This window comes from Mastomys coucha, unplaced genomic scaffold (assembly GCF_008632895.1).
Source record: "Mastomys coucha isolate ucsf_1 unplaced genomic scaffold, UCSF_Mcou_1 pScaffold10, whole genome shotgun sequence".
Classification (NCBI taxonomy): Eukaryota; Metazoa; Chordata; class Mammalia; order Rodentia; family Muridae; genus Mastomys; species Mastomys coucha.
This window is the reverse complement of record NW_022196892.1, coordinates 2,202,014-2,220,319: the sequence shown is the minus strand read 5'-3', so window position 1 is coordinate 2,220,319 and position 18,306 is coordinate 2,202,014. Positions and strand designations below refer to the sequence as shown.

Genomic DNA, 18,306 nt, shown 5'->3' with positions numbered 1-18,306 from the left:
TAACATATAAAGGCAGGCCTATCAGAATTATGGCAGACTTCTCACCAGAGACTATGAAAGCTAGAAGACCCTGGGTAGATGTCATACAGTCGCTACAAGACCACAAATGCCAGTCCAGGCTACTATAGCCAGCAAAACCCTCAATTACCATAGAGGGAGAAAACAAGATACTCCATGACAAAACAAAATTTACACAATATCATTCCACAAATCCAGCCCTACAAAGGATAATAGATAGAAAACATCAACATAAGGAGCAAAACTACACCCTAGAAGAAGCAAGAAGGTAATCTTTCAACAAATCCACACAAACCTCATTCCAACTTTTACAACAAAAACAACAGGAAGTAACAATTCCTTTTTCTTAATATATTAATTTGAAAATTAATATTTACCAACATATCCTAATCAATTGAATCCCAATAATTTGAGTAATTGGAAATTTGTTGATTGACATACAATGTTCTCTCAAATTTGGTAACTGGAAAAATAGGTCCAACATTGTACAATCTATATACACTGTCAGCTTGTTTGTTTGTGACAGTGTCTGGATGAATACAACTTAAGGGTCTTGAAATCTTGCTTCTCTTATCTCAGCCTCTCTATTAGTAGTATTGTTATTTCATGTTTTTACACTATACTATGGTTTTCAGAAAAGCTTGTACATTTCAAGTATTTATATACTCAAAAGAAACATAGACGATTAACTAGAGAGGTGGCTTGTAAGAAAACAGCAAAGTGAAACTGAATGCTTTGCTTGACATTTGTAAGTCTTGTATCAAGTTTGAAGAAGAGGACTTTATAAGTTACTCTTACTCTGAGATGAATGCTTTTCCAAATTATCACAGCTAATGAACCAAATTCTTACCATTACATAATGTCTGTGCCACCCTCCAAGCAGAACCACTGTTCATTGAAACAGATGACGAATGACTTTATGGATAGCCATCTTAATACCAACACCATTTCTTAAATGGATGTAACATGTTCTTATTTTGGGCTTGTATCAAAGTAAGAGCCAAGATTTTAAATTCTACTAAATACAAAACAAACAAAAAGACTTTATATATTTATATTCATTTAAGAAAATACTAGTGGTGATGTATTATTTTTAAGTATACAGTTAATATGCTTGGAGTTATTTAAAATTTATATTGAGAAAAATGTATTTTCAATATTGCTGTAGACAAGCATCTACATAAGACTATTAAATTGATTGTTTTTTTACATCAAACAACATTTGTAATACTTATTTTTATTGTTATATGTTTTATAAATTTTAAGTAATATGACAAAAAAGATATTGTAGGTATTGAAGGGAGTGGTCTCTGGGAGGAGCAGTGCTACAAAAGTGAATCAATAATGTGATTCAATTCTACTTATTTAAAATACGTTTTTAAATGTTAACAAATTCAGATAAATTGAAATCATGTAACTTTTTTCATCATAATGCAATAAAAGTTTTAAAAAATACTAAAAAAAACCCTGTGATAAAGACTAGAAAACCAGAAACTTAGATTACCACATATGTTTGATTTCCATTCTTATCTATTGTTACAAAAGTACATAGAGTGGGTATCATACAAATTATACCATAGCACGAAGCATCATAGAAAAATCCCATTCTCACTCATCCTAGGCCAAAGTCACAGGCTATGAATGGAATAAAAGGTGATTAGGAAAATACCACATATGCTAACACACACTATTTATGGTTTTTATTCCATGTATGAGCTCATGCACATTGTATTTACTTCAAATTAGACACCAGTAAATTCTTCAGAGTACAAAATTAATGTCAAATACAAGAACAATACATGTCTAAAATTCTGATTCATTTTATGAACTATTCTTTACTCTTCACTTTCAGTCAATATAATAGAAAATGTTTGTTAAAAAAGAGTGTATAATTAACTGCATTTGTAAAAAATAATATATAATTATCAGTATTGGTAAAAATTAGTGTATATAATTACCTGAATTTTAGGTTTTTCAATCTGAAACCTAGAGCATTACTAATTTTCTGATCAGAACAAGAGGCAAAAGTCAAAAAACTCTAAAACGTTTCAGTTTTTAACATCATACTCATGTCCACAATATTTCTCCACTAATAAAATTTTATGATAGTGGCAACCTGACTTCTACCTCCCTTTGCAATGTACCTGGAGAGCAGAAGGCATACTTACATTGGTAAAGGATTGGCAGATGTCCTTCATATATATCAGGTGGAAATTGCCAATAATTGGAAAAGGGGTGGGGCCAAGAGGGAGCTGTGTCTCCACAGTGAGAGGAGAAGCAGAAAGGACAGACCAAGCACCACAACCACAAATGTATCCATGGAGACCCTTCTTACTGACACAAGTATGATCAAACACTGCAGACATTTTTTTATTAAATATTTTCTATATTTACATGTCATATGATTTCTCCTTTCCCAGTTTCCCCTACAAAAACAAAACAAAACAAAACAAAACAAAACAAAAAGAACAAAAACAAGAACAAACCACTGTTGCCTCCCCCTACCCCTGCTTGCCATCCCAACCTCTCCCAATTATTGGTCCTGGCATTCCCCTATACTGGGGCACAGAAACTTCGCAGGGCCAAGGGCCTCTCCTCCCATTGATGATAGACTTGGCAATCCCATACTATACATATGATCAGTCCAGACATTCTATAATTCATCTGCAGAATCAATATTTTCTGTTTGGGCATTTTTGTACAATGAGTTTGTTACTGTTAAACTCTCTTCCAAATGGACTTTGTCTCAAAGACAAGACAAAAATCACTTTTAACATTGTCATTTTTATAGAATGTCTGTAAGAAATTTTGGCTTAATTTTATTGAGTTGTGACATGTAATGCTGATAAATAATGATCATTCAAAACTTGACATACATTTAAGTTAATTTATAAAAGTTATTTAGTTATGAGTTTGTACTAAAATTATGTCAGTTTCTTCTTTCTATCCTTATCCAAAACAAGATTTCTCCTTTCTCAATTTCACCTAGAAAAAAAAAACAAGAACAAACAAACCCCTGTTGCCTCAATACTTCCTCTGCTTGCCACGCTACCCTCTCCCACTTATTGGCCCTGGCATTCCCCTATACTGGGGCACAGAACCTTCACAGGGTCAAGGACCTCTCCTCGCATTGATGATCGACTTTGCAATCCTCTACTATACACGTGCTCACTCCAGACATTTTATAACTCATCTAAAGAATCAATATTTTCTGTTTGGAAATATTTTCTGTTGTTTTATCTTTATACAATCAACTTGTTACTGTTTAACTCTCTTCCAAATGGACTTTGTCTAAAAGAAAAGACAAAAAAAAAAACCATTTTTAACAAGGTCACTTTTAAAGACATAGACTATCAGACTGGGTATGTTAACAGGACCCAACATTTTGTTGCACAGAGGAAACCTACCTCAGTGACAAAGACAGACACAACCTCAGAATAAAAGGCTGGAAAACATTTCTCCAAGTCAATGGCCCCAAGAAAAAAGCTGGAGTAGCCATTCTAATACTGAATAAAATTGACTTCACCCTAAAGTGATCAAAAAAGATAAAGAGGGACACTTCATATACATCAAAGGTATGATCTACCAAGATGAACTCTCAATTCTGAACCTCTATTCTCCAAATTCAAGGGCATCTACATTCATAAAAGAAACTTTACTAAAGCTCAAAGCACACAGTACAGAGCACACAATAGTAGTGGGCGATTTCAATACCCCACTCCCTGCAATGGACAGATCATGGAAACAGAAACTAAACAAGTACACAGTGAGACTAACAGAAAGATGGATTTAACAGATATCTATAGAACATTTTATTCTAAAACAAAAGGATATACCTTCTTCTCAGCAACTCATGGTATCTTCTCCAAAATTGACCATATAATTCATTTGGTCACAAATCAATGAAGTCCTCAACAGATACAAGAAGATTGAAATAATTCCTTGTATCTTATCAGATCACCATGGACTAAGACTGCTCCTCAATAACAACATAAACAATAGAATGCCCACATACACATGGAAGCTTAACAACACTCTACTCAATGATAACTTGGTCAAGGAAGGAATAAAGAAAGAGATAAAAGACTTTCTAGAGTTTAATGAAAATGAAGCCACAACATACCCAAACTTATGGGGCACAATGAAAGCAGTCCTAGGAGGAAAACTCATAGTTTTAAGTGCCTCCAAAAAGAAATTGGAAAGAACATACACCAGCAATTTGACAGCACACCTTAAGGCCGTAGAACAAAAAGAAGCATATTCACCCAAGAGGAGTCAAAGGCAGGAAATAATCAAGCTCAGGGCTGAAATCAACCAAATAGAAACAAAAAAAAACTATACAAGAATCAACCAAACCAGGAGCTGGTTCTCTTAGAAAGTCAACAAAATAGATAAACTATTAGCCAGACTAACTAGAGGACACAGAGACAGTATCCTAATTAACAAGATCATAAATGATAAAGGGGACATAACAACAGACACTGATGAAATCCAGAAAATCATGAGAACCTACTACAAAAGCTTATACTCAACAAAACTGGGAAACCTGGATGAAATGGACAGATACCAGGTACCAAAGTTAAATCAAGATCAGATCAACGATCTAAACAGTCCCATATCTGCTAAGGAAATAGAAACAGTCATTAATAGTCTCCCAACCAAAAAAAGCCCAGGACAAGATGGGTTTAGTGCAGAGTTTTATCAAACCTTCAAAGAAGACCTAATACCAATACTCCTCAAACTATTCAACAAAATAGAAACTGAAGGCACTCTACCCAGTTCGTTCTATGAAGCCACAATTACTCTTATACCTAAACCACACAAAGACCTAACGAAGAAAGAAAACTTCAGACCAATTTCCTATGAATATCGATGCAAAAATACTCAAACTGGGTCAAAGAAGACATGAAAACGAACATCTACCATGATCAAGTAGGCTTCATCCCAGGGATGCAGGGATGGTTCAATATACGGAAATCCATCAACTTAATTCACTACATAAACAAACTCAAGGACAAAAACCATATGATCAATCTCACTAGATGGTGAGAAAGCATTTGACAAAATACAACATCCCTTCATGATAAAAGTCTTGGAAAGATAAGGAATTCAAGGCTCATATTTGAACATAGTAAATCAATATACAAAAAACCAGTAGCCAACATCAAACTAAATGGAGAGAAATGTGAAGCAATCCCACTAAAATCAGGGACTAGACAAGGGTGCCCACTCTCTCCCTACCAATTCAATATTATACTTGAAGTCCTAGCCAGAGCAATTAGGCAACAAATGGAGATCAAAGGGATACGAATTGGAAAAGAAGAAGTCAAATTATCAATATTTGCTGATGATATGATAGTATACTTAGGTGACCCCAAAAAATCCACCACAGAGCTCCTAAACCTGATAAACAACTTCAGCAAAGTAGCTGGATATAAAATTAACTCAAGCAAATCAGAGGCCATCCTATATACAAAGGATAAACAGGCAGAGAAAGAAATTAGGGAAAAAACACCCTTCACAATAGTTACAAATAATATGAAATACCTCGGTGTAACTCTAACTAACCAAGTAAAAGATCTGTTTGACAAGAACTTCAAGTCTCTGAAGAAGGAAATTGAAGAAGTTTGCAGAACATGGAAAGATCTCCCATGCTCATGGATTGGCAGGATTAATATAGTAAAAATGGCCATTTACCGAATGCAATCTACAGATTCAATGCAATCCCCATCAAAATTCCAACTCAATTTTTCACAGACTTAGAAAGAGCAATTTGCAGATTCATCTGGAACAACAAAAGGCCCATGATAGTCAAAAATATTCTCAAGAATAAAGGAACCTCTGGTGAAATCACACTCCCAGACCTTAAGCTGTATTACAGAGCAATTGTGATAAAAACTGCATGGTATTGGGACAGTCACTGGCAGGTAGATCAATGGAACTGAATTGAAGACCCAGAAATGAACCCATGCACGTATGGCCACTTAATATTTGAAAAAGAAGCTCAAACCATCCAGTGGAAAAAAGACAGCATTTTCAACAGATGGTACTGGCTCAACTGGCGGTTAACATGTACAAAAATGAAAATGGATCCATTCCTTTCTCCTTGTACAAAGCTCATGTCCAAGTGGATCAGGGACCTCCACATCAAAGCAGATACATTGAAATTAATAAAAGAGAAAGTGGGGAAGTACCTCGAGCAAATAGGCACAGGGGAAAATTTCCTAAAGAGAATGCCAATAACTTCAGCTCTAAGATCAAGAATTGCACAAATGGGACCTCATAAAGTTGCAAAGCTTCTGTAAGGCAGAAGACACTGTCAATCGGACAAAATGGCAACCAACAAATTGGGAAAAGATCTTTACCAACCCTATATCTGATAGAGGGCTAATATCCAAGGTATACAAAGAACTCAAGAAGTTAGACTCCAGAGAACCAAATAACCCTATTAAAAAATGGGGTACAGAACTAAACAAAGAGTTCTTAATTGATGAACACCGAATGGCTGAGAAACACCTAAAGAAATGTTCAACATCCTTAATCATCAGGGAAATGCAAATCAAAACAACCCTGAGATTCCACCTCACACCAGTCAGAATGGCTAGGACCAAAAGCTCAGGTGACAGCAGATGCTAGAGAGGTTGTGGAGAAAGAGGAACATTACTTCATTGCTGGTGGGACTACAAACTGTTACAACCACTCTGGAAATCAGTTTGGCGGTTCCTCCGGAAATTGGACATAGTTCTACCGGAGGACCCAGCTATACCACTCCTGGGCATATACCCAAAAGATACTGCAACATGTAATAAGGACACATGCTCCAACATGTTCATAGCAGCCTTATTTATAATAGCCAGAACCTGGAAACAGCCCAGATGTCCCTCAACAGAGGAGTGGATACAGAAACTGTGGTACATCTACACAATGGAGTACTACTCAGCTATTAAAAACAATAAATTTATGAAATTCTTAGGTAAATGGATGGATCTGGAGAATATCATCCTGAGTGAGGTAACCCAATCACAAAAGAACAAACACAGTATGCACTCTCTGATAAGTAGTTATTAGCCCAGAAGTTTGGAATACAGGAAGAACAACTCAAAAACCACAAGGAACTCAAGAAGAAGGAAGAACAAAAGGTGGACATTGCATTCCTTCTTAAAAGGGGGAACCAACTACCCACGGAAGGAGTTGCAGAGTTTAACTATGGAGCAGAGAATGAAGGAAGGGCAAGCCAGCCTAAATACAGCTTTCTCCTGAGATGTACTGATAGTACCTGACTAATACAGATGTAGAGGCTCACAGCCATCCATTGAACTGAGTACAGGGTCCCCAGTGATGGAGTTAGAGAAAGGACCAATGGAGCTGAGGGGTTTGCATCCCCTTAGGACAAACAACAATATGAACTAATTAGTACCCTCAGACCTCCCAGGTTCTCAACCACCAACCAAGGACTGCACATGGAGGGGTCTGATGGTTCTGGTAGCATGTGTATAGTAGAGGATTGCAAATTCGATCCTCAATAGGAGGAGAGGGCCTTGGCCCTGTGAAGGTTCTGTGAACCAGTGTAGGGGAATGCCAGGGCCAATATGTGGGAGAGGGTTGGGTGGCAGGCATGGGGAATGGGGAGGCAACAAGGGTTTGTTTTTTTCATTTTTGTTTGTTTCTTTGTTTTTTGAAGGGATAACTGGGAAAGGAGAAGTTTACATGTAAATAAAGAAAATATCTAATAAAAAAGAATATATTACTTCTATTAATATTCTTTTCCCGTCATTATTAAACACATATAACAATGACTATATATTGGCCAAACCCTTTGAGCAAATCTGTACAGATTTACAAAGATGTACTGTATTGTAGTATATGCCATATATACTAATAAATAACCTCTTAATTCTTAATGGTAATACTATAAGAATTTCTGAAATTATAACAATATTTATTAAGCTCTTTTATGGTGGAACTGCTATTGGGTCCTTTTCTGATAGTCAAAAATGTAATGAGAACTCTGCCATTCTCCTTTGTGTCACCAGTTAATTGTTCCTGACACTAAGCAGCCGTTCTACCACTCAGAGAACTTTCCAAGAGTTTGTAAAACCGTTATCCAAAGGTCATGAAAGGGAACTAGTGATTTATTATAGGTGTTAGCATAGAAGATAATATATTGACTGTGTTTATCTATATAAGATTTCACTAAAAACTTAGTTATGGTTTTTGAGTCTCAATGAAGTGGTGATGTGTGATAAATGTTTAGCTGAATAATTACTCCTAATAGATATGCATGAAACATTCTCTGTTGTAAACTTGTATTTCAATTTATGGTTGAAATTTATGTGTAAACTTTTGCTGAACACTTTACCTCATGATCATGTATGTATTCTGATAGATGAATAAGTACTGAAGACAAAGAGTAGAGTCAGAACTTAGCTGAAGAGGAACTTTTAGACAGAACAGTTTTAGGCCAATATGAACAGAACATTTAAGAACAGAATTGAGGATAATTTTCTTAGTCGGGACATGAGGACTTTCAAGACAGCACTGAACTCAGGTAGAACTTATATGTAAAGGTTTAACATTGGGAGTAAGAGCATTATTCTGACATCAGAGCAGGAAGAGAAAACAAGATTAAAAGTAGAGTACAGAGTATAATAACTTAGAAACTATGGGTAACATTAAAAGCTCAGAGATCAATATGCAAAATGCAGAGGGAAAGAGGAAAAAAAAAGAAGAAGCTGCAGAGAGAGCAGAAGGACCAGGCCTCTCCTTATTATGGGACAGAACAGGTCATTTCCTAATAACAAGACAGGCTCAGTCTTATTAAAAGGAACAAAGCTTTCTTCTTACAAACTTGTGTTTAATTCAATTAGCATTGAAAGGGTAGAAGTCTTTTTTTTCTCTTTGTAATTAAAATTGTAGCTAATTATTCATCCAGAGTGATGAGTTCTTTCTGGTGCTTAGTCTGTTGCTCCAAATGCATATGCAAGTATGGTTGTATATGTGTATAAGCTTGTAAATGTGAGGATGTAAACAATCTCAACCCAATGGGTTTGAATGGAAATATATAAATTCCCATATGTAAATCTGAATATGAATTTATGTGAATTTATGCATATTTGCTTAAGAAAATGTTTTTCCTTGGGTAAGCTTTATTCTAGTTCTCCTAGTTCAATAGAAGTTTGTATTTCTAAATTTCCCCCTAGCCTCACAAGCATGAGGCATCTGAACAAAATGGAAAAGCCTCTAGGAATTAATCCTTTACTTAATCTGTTGTTTTAGGATGAGGTGTTAAATGACAGAATATAGTTACTGGTGTCAGAGAAACACAGAAGCCAGGTCAAGTAGTAAAGTAACTTAGATTTAGATAAGTGAACTTTAAAAAATTACTTTTATTTTCCTATACTCCAGTCATTGCTCCTTTGCTGGACACCCCTCCCAAAGTTCCTCATCCCATTCCTCCTCCACATGTCTTCAAGAGGATGCTGGCTCCACCCCTCAGACCTCTGCACTCCATGTAGCCTCAGTCCATCTAGGGTTAGCCACATCTTCTCCCACTGAGGGCAAATTTTGTAGTCCTCTGTTGTATATATGTCAGGGGCCTCAGACCAGTGCAAGTATGCTGCCGAGCTGGTGGCTTAGTGATCTCAAGGTCTAGGTTAGCTGAGACTGCTGGTCTTCCTATGAGGTTGACCTCCTCCTCAGCTTCTTCCAGCCTTTCTCTAATTCAATCACAGGTGTCCCCATTTTCAATCCAATGGTTGGGTGTAAACATCTGTATCTATCTCAGGCAGCTGCTTGTTTGGCCTTTCAGAGGACAGCCATGCTAGGCACCTGTCTGTAAGCACACCGTATCATCAGTAATAGTGCCAGGCTTTGTAGTTTCCTCTTGAGATAGATCCCAATTTGGTCAGGTCACTGGAATGTCTGTTTCTCAGTCTTTTCTGTCTATTTGTCCCTGCAGTTCATTTAGACAGGAACAATTCTGGGTCACAGTGTTTGCTTGTGGAATGGCAACACCATTCCTCCACTTTATGCCCTGTCTTTCTATGGAAGGTATACTCTATGAGTTCCCTCTTCCCACTATTGGGTATTTCAACTCAGGTCCCTCCTTTTGTATTCTGAGAGTCTCTTACCTCCCAGGTCTCTAGTAATTTCTAGAGGGTGCCCCACCTCTACCACCAAAGGTTGCATATTTCCATTCATTCTCCTGACCCTCAGGGCTTCTCTCTTGATTCCCCCCACATACCTAATCACGTTCCCCTTTTCCCTTCCCCTTACGTCTCCCACAGAGGTCCCTCCCTCCATCTGCCTCCTGTGATTGTTTCCTTTCCCCTCCTATGAGGGACTGAATTATCCTCGGTAGGGCCCTTCTGCTTGTTAGCCTTTTTGAATTATGTGGATACTAGGCATTCTGTAAGTTTTGGGCTAATGTCCAAAGTATTGGTATGTGCCATGTATGCCTTCTTGGGTCTGAGTTACCTCACTCAGAATAATAATTTTGAGTTCTCTCCATTTGCCTATGAAACTCATTATATCCTCATTCTTAATAGATGAATAGTGTTCCATTTTATAAATGAACCACATTTTCTGTATCCCATTTATCAATTCTTGATCTTAGAACCTTAGCCATTAGAGTCTGTTTATGAAATTTCCTCCTATGCCAATGAGTTCAAGGATCTTTTTACCTTTCTCTAAATAAGTGACATTTAATAATTATAAAGCAGCATTAAATATCTTATAAGACAAATATCTTGCCTATATATCTCATAAGGTAAAGTCTTACCCTCTGCCAATACTCTTTGCCCTTCGCTGCCTAAAGGAGGACCAGAATGAAAGAAGATCCCACTGGGATTGGTCCCTGGCAGCTGAGTACATTCATAACCTCATGTGCTCCCTTGCCCAAACCTTTTTGAACCATACAAAAATTTTGTACTCTTCTTTTTCTAGCACACCCCTCCCCATAATCATTGAGGGCTTCTTTCGTCATTTCAAAGTTGTGCAACACCATAGTGGACTGTGTTCCCAAAAACAGAATGAACACATGGCTTCAAATACCTATAAAGAAAAAGGAAAGCATAAATAGTAGTAGCATAAAGTAACATTAGTTTCCCTTGAGTTAATGTATATGGAATTATAAAAGTATTGTGCTATAAGGATTTAAATCAGAAAAACTCACTTTGAAGCTTGTATTTACTGTACATTATGATGATTTTCTTCTATGGAGTCCTACACTATGCTAGGCAGCTGACTCATTGAAGACAAAAATTGTCACACTATGACATTCAGCAGAGTTGTACTTTTTAACTTTTTTTCCTATTTCTCAAAGAAATTAAAGTGAAAATAGCAAATATTTAATTCAGAGGGATCTAATGAATCTAAGTAGACTCAAATTTGAAACTCTGCTTATTCATTACTGGATGCTTGGCAAAGCCCACATGATAACTCCATACTGAAAAGAACATCAGTATTCAGATGGATGCTTTAGAACCACCTGAGAAATTTGTGTTAAAACTAGAACGCCCTGTGATGAAATGTAAAATACTTAAATTTTCGATTACCACAAATATTTGACTATAGTTCTCATCTATTGTTACAAATGTACACTGAGTAGACATCCTAGAAATTATACCATAGTATGCAACACCTTAGGAAAAATACACATTCTCACCAATCAGCATTCTAGGCTCAAATCTTTATATGTTGTCTGTACATATGTTTTAAGACTGACAATTTGAAATTTGAAATGAATTGTTAAGCTCTTCCTGTCACAATCTATTTCTCTCTCTGTCACCATTTCTTAGTAGTCTGTATTTTCTTGTATAGGGTTGAGCATCCTGAGCTTTCCCTTCCCGTGCATGCTGATCTATAGATGTTGTTCCTATGTGCTATTTTGCATCAGGCACATGAGTACACTTTATGGGTAGAGCTGCTGACATTCCTAGGAGATACAGTCCTTTGAATTAAGTATTAGATGAATGAAAATTCCTCAGAGTCTTCAATATCATGCTTTAAGGATATTTTGTGTGTCCCACAGTATGTCTTTATTTAATAAAATCTCACTGTGTACATCACACTGGCATCAAACTCACAGCTTCTCTTGTGCCTTCTCCAATTACTAGAAATATATGCACACAAGCACTTCTGCATTTTCAACTGTATAATTAAAGTGATTATTGATAGTTAAACATTTAGAATTATATTCTCACTAATGGAAGTCTTACAGTTTGACAGTTTATGCTTAGATCAAAATAACTAAGCAAAAATATATAATATATATATTAATAAAAGAATATATTAAGTTGTTACCTAGAGAAAGATGTTTGTCTTTTGCCACTGTGAACAAAATCATGGGAGCTCCATGCTATTCTCTTTCTTTTTTTCTATTTCAATTGCAGGCAATGTGCCCAATGACTTCAAGTGTCTCATAGCTCATAACTGGAACAATTAAGAATTTAATATGATTATCTTGTAGGTGGAGGTACTCCATCATGCCATCTGCAACTATTAGGACTTCCTATCATTTAGAAGTAAGCATGGCTCAGTATCAATGAGCACAGAGACTATGTCAAAGAGCATTTGAGTAAGAGTCTCTTGTTGCCTTTGCAGCACCCCTACAGACACTCTTTCTACCTTATACTCTCTCATTGTTAAGAACCACTGTTGGTGCACACATAATACTGAAGCTTTTGTCTTGTGTATGCAGAGCATGGGTGCTCTGCAGGTAAAAATATTACTATAAAAGGATCAAAGTGCCAAACTAAGTGGGTGGAGACTTCCTTTACAGACAGTTGTTTGTCAGATGTAGTAATGGTTTGTTCAAGTGAAGACTCATTCTGAAAAGATGTTAGCATGCTTGTTCTGATTTGACTAAGCAGATACTCATAAACTTCATCAGTATGGGAAATTGTCTCATTCATTCTTGCTTATATAACATTGTTTTTTCATCCCTAATTTGGTCAATTCTTACTCTCTTTCTCTCTCTTTTTTTATATTTCTTTCATTTTGTTTACTAAGGTTAAATTCATATAACTTGGGGATGAGAATATCAACTTTGGATATTCAGGACCTTGACAATACCAGAGGTTGCAGATGGTATAATGGGGATTTTGGCCAAATTATTTGAGCCTCACATTTTTTCTATATAGAATTATACCAATCTATTTTATATTTTCAACACTTACTGTTTTTAAGGTTAAATATTGGTCTTAACCAGTGGCACGTAAACAACTGTCTTTTCAATAATGTTATCATTGTTCATAGTACATGGATTTCAAAACTGTTTGCTTTTGTTTTGTTTTTGTAATCGATTGATCTTTAGTGACCTAAATTCTTGAAACACTCAACTCTACAAAATAGTAACCAGTAATTTTTGACTGCCTCATTTTGGTATATAATCCTGAATATCTACAAACTTCATTTTGGATAAAATATTCTTAGCACCTTTCTTTAAAAGTAGCTTCATTTTATACTTTTAGAAATAATTTTTCATTCATAGTTATCCTTTTTTCTTATAATGAGGCCATTTACAGATGTTTCTTCTCTTAGAATGTTGAGAATAAATCACTTTTAGAGAGGGGCCATCTTTAAAATATTTATTAGTTTTTTAATTGCTGGATACCACATATTGATAGTCTTCCTCTTACCTGGCTCTCATAGATCCACTCTTCATTCTTTACCCACCAAATTTGCATCCCCATTTAAAAAACACCATCAAATCAATACCTGCTGCCTGCATATGTGTAAGTAGTGTTTCTTGTAATAGAGAAAACATTTTAAGAGAAAACAAAGTCTCCTATTCCTTGCAGCTTTCACTTACTGATATAGGGGAGAGACATTGTAATCAACCCCATTCAACACATTATTGTTGGCATTTTTCATGGCTTGGATGGACATGCACATGTCTTGTGTTTGCTATCATACTGTTTGAATTCAGGTATGCTCCTCCACATTTAGTCTAAAAAATGTATTGCCTTGTAGTTCTCAACCAATTGTAGCAGTTACACTTATAGAAAGTGTTTAAATTAGGTAAACATGATAATGTTGAACCACTTATATACTATAGATTACCAGATAAGAAGCTTGGTGTCAGATATTACCTCTATTACCCACTCGCCCTTCCCTATACTGTAATTCTCATACAATGAGGCATTGAGCCTTCACAGGAACAAGAGCCTCTCCTCTCAATTATATCCCACAAGTCCATCCTCTGCTAAATATGAGTCTGGAGCCTTGAGTCCCACCATGTTTACTATTGGTTAGTGATTTAGTCCCTGGGAGATCTGGGTATACTGATTGGTTCAGGTTGTTGTTCCTCCTATGGGGCTGCAAATCCCTGTAGCTCCTTGGGTCCTTTCTCTAGCTCCTTCATTTCAGACCCTGTGCTCAGTCCAATGGATGGCTATGAGCATCCACTTCTATATTTGCCAGGCACTGGCAGAGCCTCTCAGGAAACAGTTATATTAGGCTCCTGTCACCAAGCCCTTGTTGGCATCCATAATAGTGTCTGTGTTTGGTAACTCTATAGGAGATGGATCCTCAGATCCATCAGATGGGCTAAAACACACTTAACACTGAGTGCGTACCAAGTATGCCCTTTTGTGATTGGGTTACCTCACTCAGGATGATATTTTCTAGTTCCATCCATTTGCGTAAGAATTTTAAGTCATTGTTTTTAATAGATTAGTAGTATTCCATTTTGTAAATGTACCACATTTTCTGTAACCATTCCTCTGCAGAGGGACTTCTGGGTTGTTTCCAGCTTCTGCCTGTTATAAATAAGGCTGCTATGAACATAGTGGAACATTTGGCCTTGTTATATGTTAGAGCGTCTTTTGGGGATATGCTTAGGAGTGGAATAGCTGGATCCTCAACTATGTCCAATTTTCTCAGGATCTGTAAGATTGATGATATTCAGAGTGGTTCCAGATTGCAATCCCACCAACAACGGAAAAGGGTTCCTCTTTCTCCACATCCTCAACAGCATCTACTGACACCTGAGATTTTTTATATTAGTCATTCTGACTGGTATGATGTGTAGTCTCAGGGTCATTTTGATTTGCATTTCCCTGATTACTAAAGATGTTTAACATTTCTGTAGGTGCTGCTTATTGGCCATTACATATTTCTCATTTAAGAATTCTTTCTTTAGCTCTGTACTCCACTTTTTAATAGGGTTGTTTGGTTTCTGGGAGTTTAACCTACTGTGCTCCTTGTATATGTTGGATATTAGCCCTCTATCAGATGTAGCATTGGTAAAGAGCTTTTCCTAATCTACTAGTAGCCATTTACTCCTAGTGACAGGGTTCTTTGCCTTACAGAAACTTTGCAATTTTATAAGGTCACATTTGTCAATACTTGATATTAGAGCATAAGCTATTGGTGTTCTGTTCAGGAAATATTCCTCTGTGCCTATATGTTCAAGGCATTTACCTATTTTCTCTTCTACTAATTTCAGTGTGTCTGTTTTAATGTAGAGATTGTTGATCCACTTGGACTTGAGCTTTATACAAGGAGATAAGAAAAGGTCAATTTGTACTCTTCTACATGCTGACCACAAGTTGAATGAGCACCATATCTTGTAAATGCTTTCCTTTTTCCACTGGTCAGTTTTAGCTACTTAGTCAAAGATCAAGTGACCATTGGTGTGTGTGTTCATTTCTGGGTTGTCAATTCTATTTCATTGTTTTTCCTGCCTGTCAGTGTATCAATACCATGCAGTTTTATCACTATTGCTCTGTAGTAAAGCTTGAGGTGAGGAATGGTGATGCCTTCAGTAGATTTTTTCTTGTTGAGAATAATTTTCATCATCCTGAGTTTTTTGTTATTCCAAATAAATTTGCAAATTGCCCTTTCTAACTCTGTGAAGTGTTGAGTTGGTATTTTGAGGGAGATTGCATTGAATCTGTATATTGCTTTCAGCAAAAGGGTCACTTTTACTATAATAATCCTTCCAATCCATGAGCATACGAGATCGTACAATCTTCAGACATCTTCAATTTCCTTCTTCAGAGACTTGATGATCTTTTCATACAAATCTTTCACTTGTATGGCTAGAGTTACACCAAGGTATTTTATATTATTTGCGACTGTTGTGAAGGGTATCATTTCCCTAATCACTTTCTCTGCCTTCATTTATCCTCTGAGTTGAGGAAGGCTACTGATTTGTTTGAGTTAATTTTATATCCAGCCACTCTACTGAATTTGTTCATCATGTTTAGGTGTTCTCCGGTGAAGTTTTTGGGGTCACTAAAATATACTATCATATCATTTTCAAGTAGTGATATTTTGACTTCTTCCTTTCCAATTTGTAATGATTTGACCTCCTTTTGTTGTCTAATTGTTCTGGTCAGAACTTTGAGTACTATATTGAATAGACAGGGAGAGAGTCTAGTCTAGCCTTCTCTAGTTCCTGATTTAATCGGAATTTCTTTGAGTTTCTCTCCATTTCATTTGACATAGACTATGGGTTTATGCATATTGCTTTTAAGGTGTTTAGGTATGGGTCTTTAATTCCTGAGTTTCCTCAAAGTTTTAAAATAAAGGGGTGCTGAATTTTTTCAAATGTTTTCTCAGCATCTAATAAGATGATCATATGTTTTTTTTCTTTCTTTTTGTTTATACTTAGATAAAATTGATGGATTTCCATATATTTAACCATCCCTACAATCTGGGGATGAAGCCTACTTGATCATGATGCGTGATTAATTTGGTGTGTTCTTGGAATAAGTTTGCCAGAATTTTATGGAGTATTTTTGCATCAATATTTTTAAGGTAAATTGATATGGTGTTCTCTTTGTTTGTTATGTCTTTGCGTAGTTCAGGTATAAACATTGTGGCTTCATAGAATGATTGGCATAGTGTTCTTTTTGTTTCCCATTTGTGGAATAGTTTGAAGAGTATTGGTATTAGTTTTTCTTTGAAGGTCTCATAGAATTCTTCACCAAACCCATCTTCCTGTCCTTTTGTTGGTTGGGAGACTTTTAATGACTGCCTCTATTTCTTTAGGGGTTATGGGACTGTTTAGATGGTTTATCTGATCCTGATTTAACTTTGGTACCTGATATCTGTCTAGAAATTTTTTAATTTCATCCAGATTTTCCAGTATTGTTGAGTATAGCTTTTTGTTTTAGGATCATGATAACTTCTTGGATTTCCTTATTTTCTCTTATTATGTCTCCCTTTTCTTTTCTGATTTTGTTCATTTGGATACTGTCTCTGTGCCCTCTGGTTAGTCTAGCTAAGGGTTTATCTATCTTGTTTATTTTCTCAAAGAACCAGAACTTTTGTTCTCTTAGGGTCTATAAGATATCTGCCCATGATCTTCAGGCTTTTATAGTCTCTGGTGAGAAGTCTGAGTAATTCTGCTATGTCTGTCTTAAATGTTACTTGACCTTACTGCCTTATTGCTTTAATATTTTTTCTTTCTTTTATATACTTGGAGTCTTGAGTATTAGGTGACAGGAGGAATTTCCTTTCTGGTCCAGTGCGTTTGCAGTTCAGCAGGCTTCTTGTATGTCCATAAGCATCCCTTTCTTTATATTAGGTAAGTTTTCTGCTGTAATTTTCTTGAAGATATTTACTGGCCCTTAAAGTTGGGAATCTTCACTCTCTTCTATTTCTATTATCCTTAGGTTTGTTCTTCTCATTGTGTCCTGGATATCCTGGATGTTTTGGGTTAGGAACGTTAATCATTTTGCATTTTCTTTGATTGTTGTGTCAATGTTGTCTATTGTATCTTCTGTATCTGAGATTCTCTCTCCAATCTTATGTATTCTGTTGGTAATGTTTGCATATATGACTTCTGATGTCTTTCCTAGCTTTTCTATCTCCAAGGTTGTCTCCCTTTGTGATTTATTTATTATTTTTATTTCCCTTTTTTGATCATGGGTGGTTTTGTTCAATTCCTTCACCTGTATCGTTATATTTATCTGTAATTATTTTTAAAGGATCTTGTGTTCCCACTTTAAGGACATCTCCATGTTTATCTGTGTTCTCCTGTGTTTCTTTAAAGGAGTTATTTATGTCCTTCTTAAAGACCTCTATCATCATCATGAGATGTGATTTTTAGACAGGAATCTTACTATTCCAGTGTGCTGGTATGTGCAGAGTGTGTTGTGGTGGCAGAACTGGGTTCTGATGAGGACAAAACATAGTGGCTTCTTTTGCTTATATCCTGTGCTTGCCTCTTAGCATCTGGTTATCTCTAATGCTAACTGCCCTGGATGTCTCTGAATTGAGCCTGTTCTCCTTGGTGTGTCAAAGCTCCTCATATTCAAGCTACTTCTGTGATCC

General features: G+C 36.2%; 1 protein-coding gene and 1 pseudogene across 15 annotated transcripts in view; one reads left to right on the top strand and one right to left on the bottom strand.

Moving 5' to 3' along the window:
* The window catches only part of LOC116073098, a 7,779-nt pseudogene extending 5,441 nt beyond the window's left edge, over window positions 1-2,338 (bottom strand).
* Window positions 1-18,306, top strand: part of Fhit (fragile histidine triad diadenosine triphosphatase) — a 1,878,988-nt gene that overhangs the window by 1,484,288 nt on the left and 376,394 nt on the right. The window lies entirely within an intron of this gene.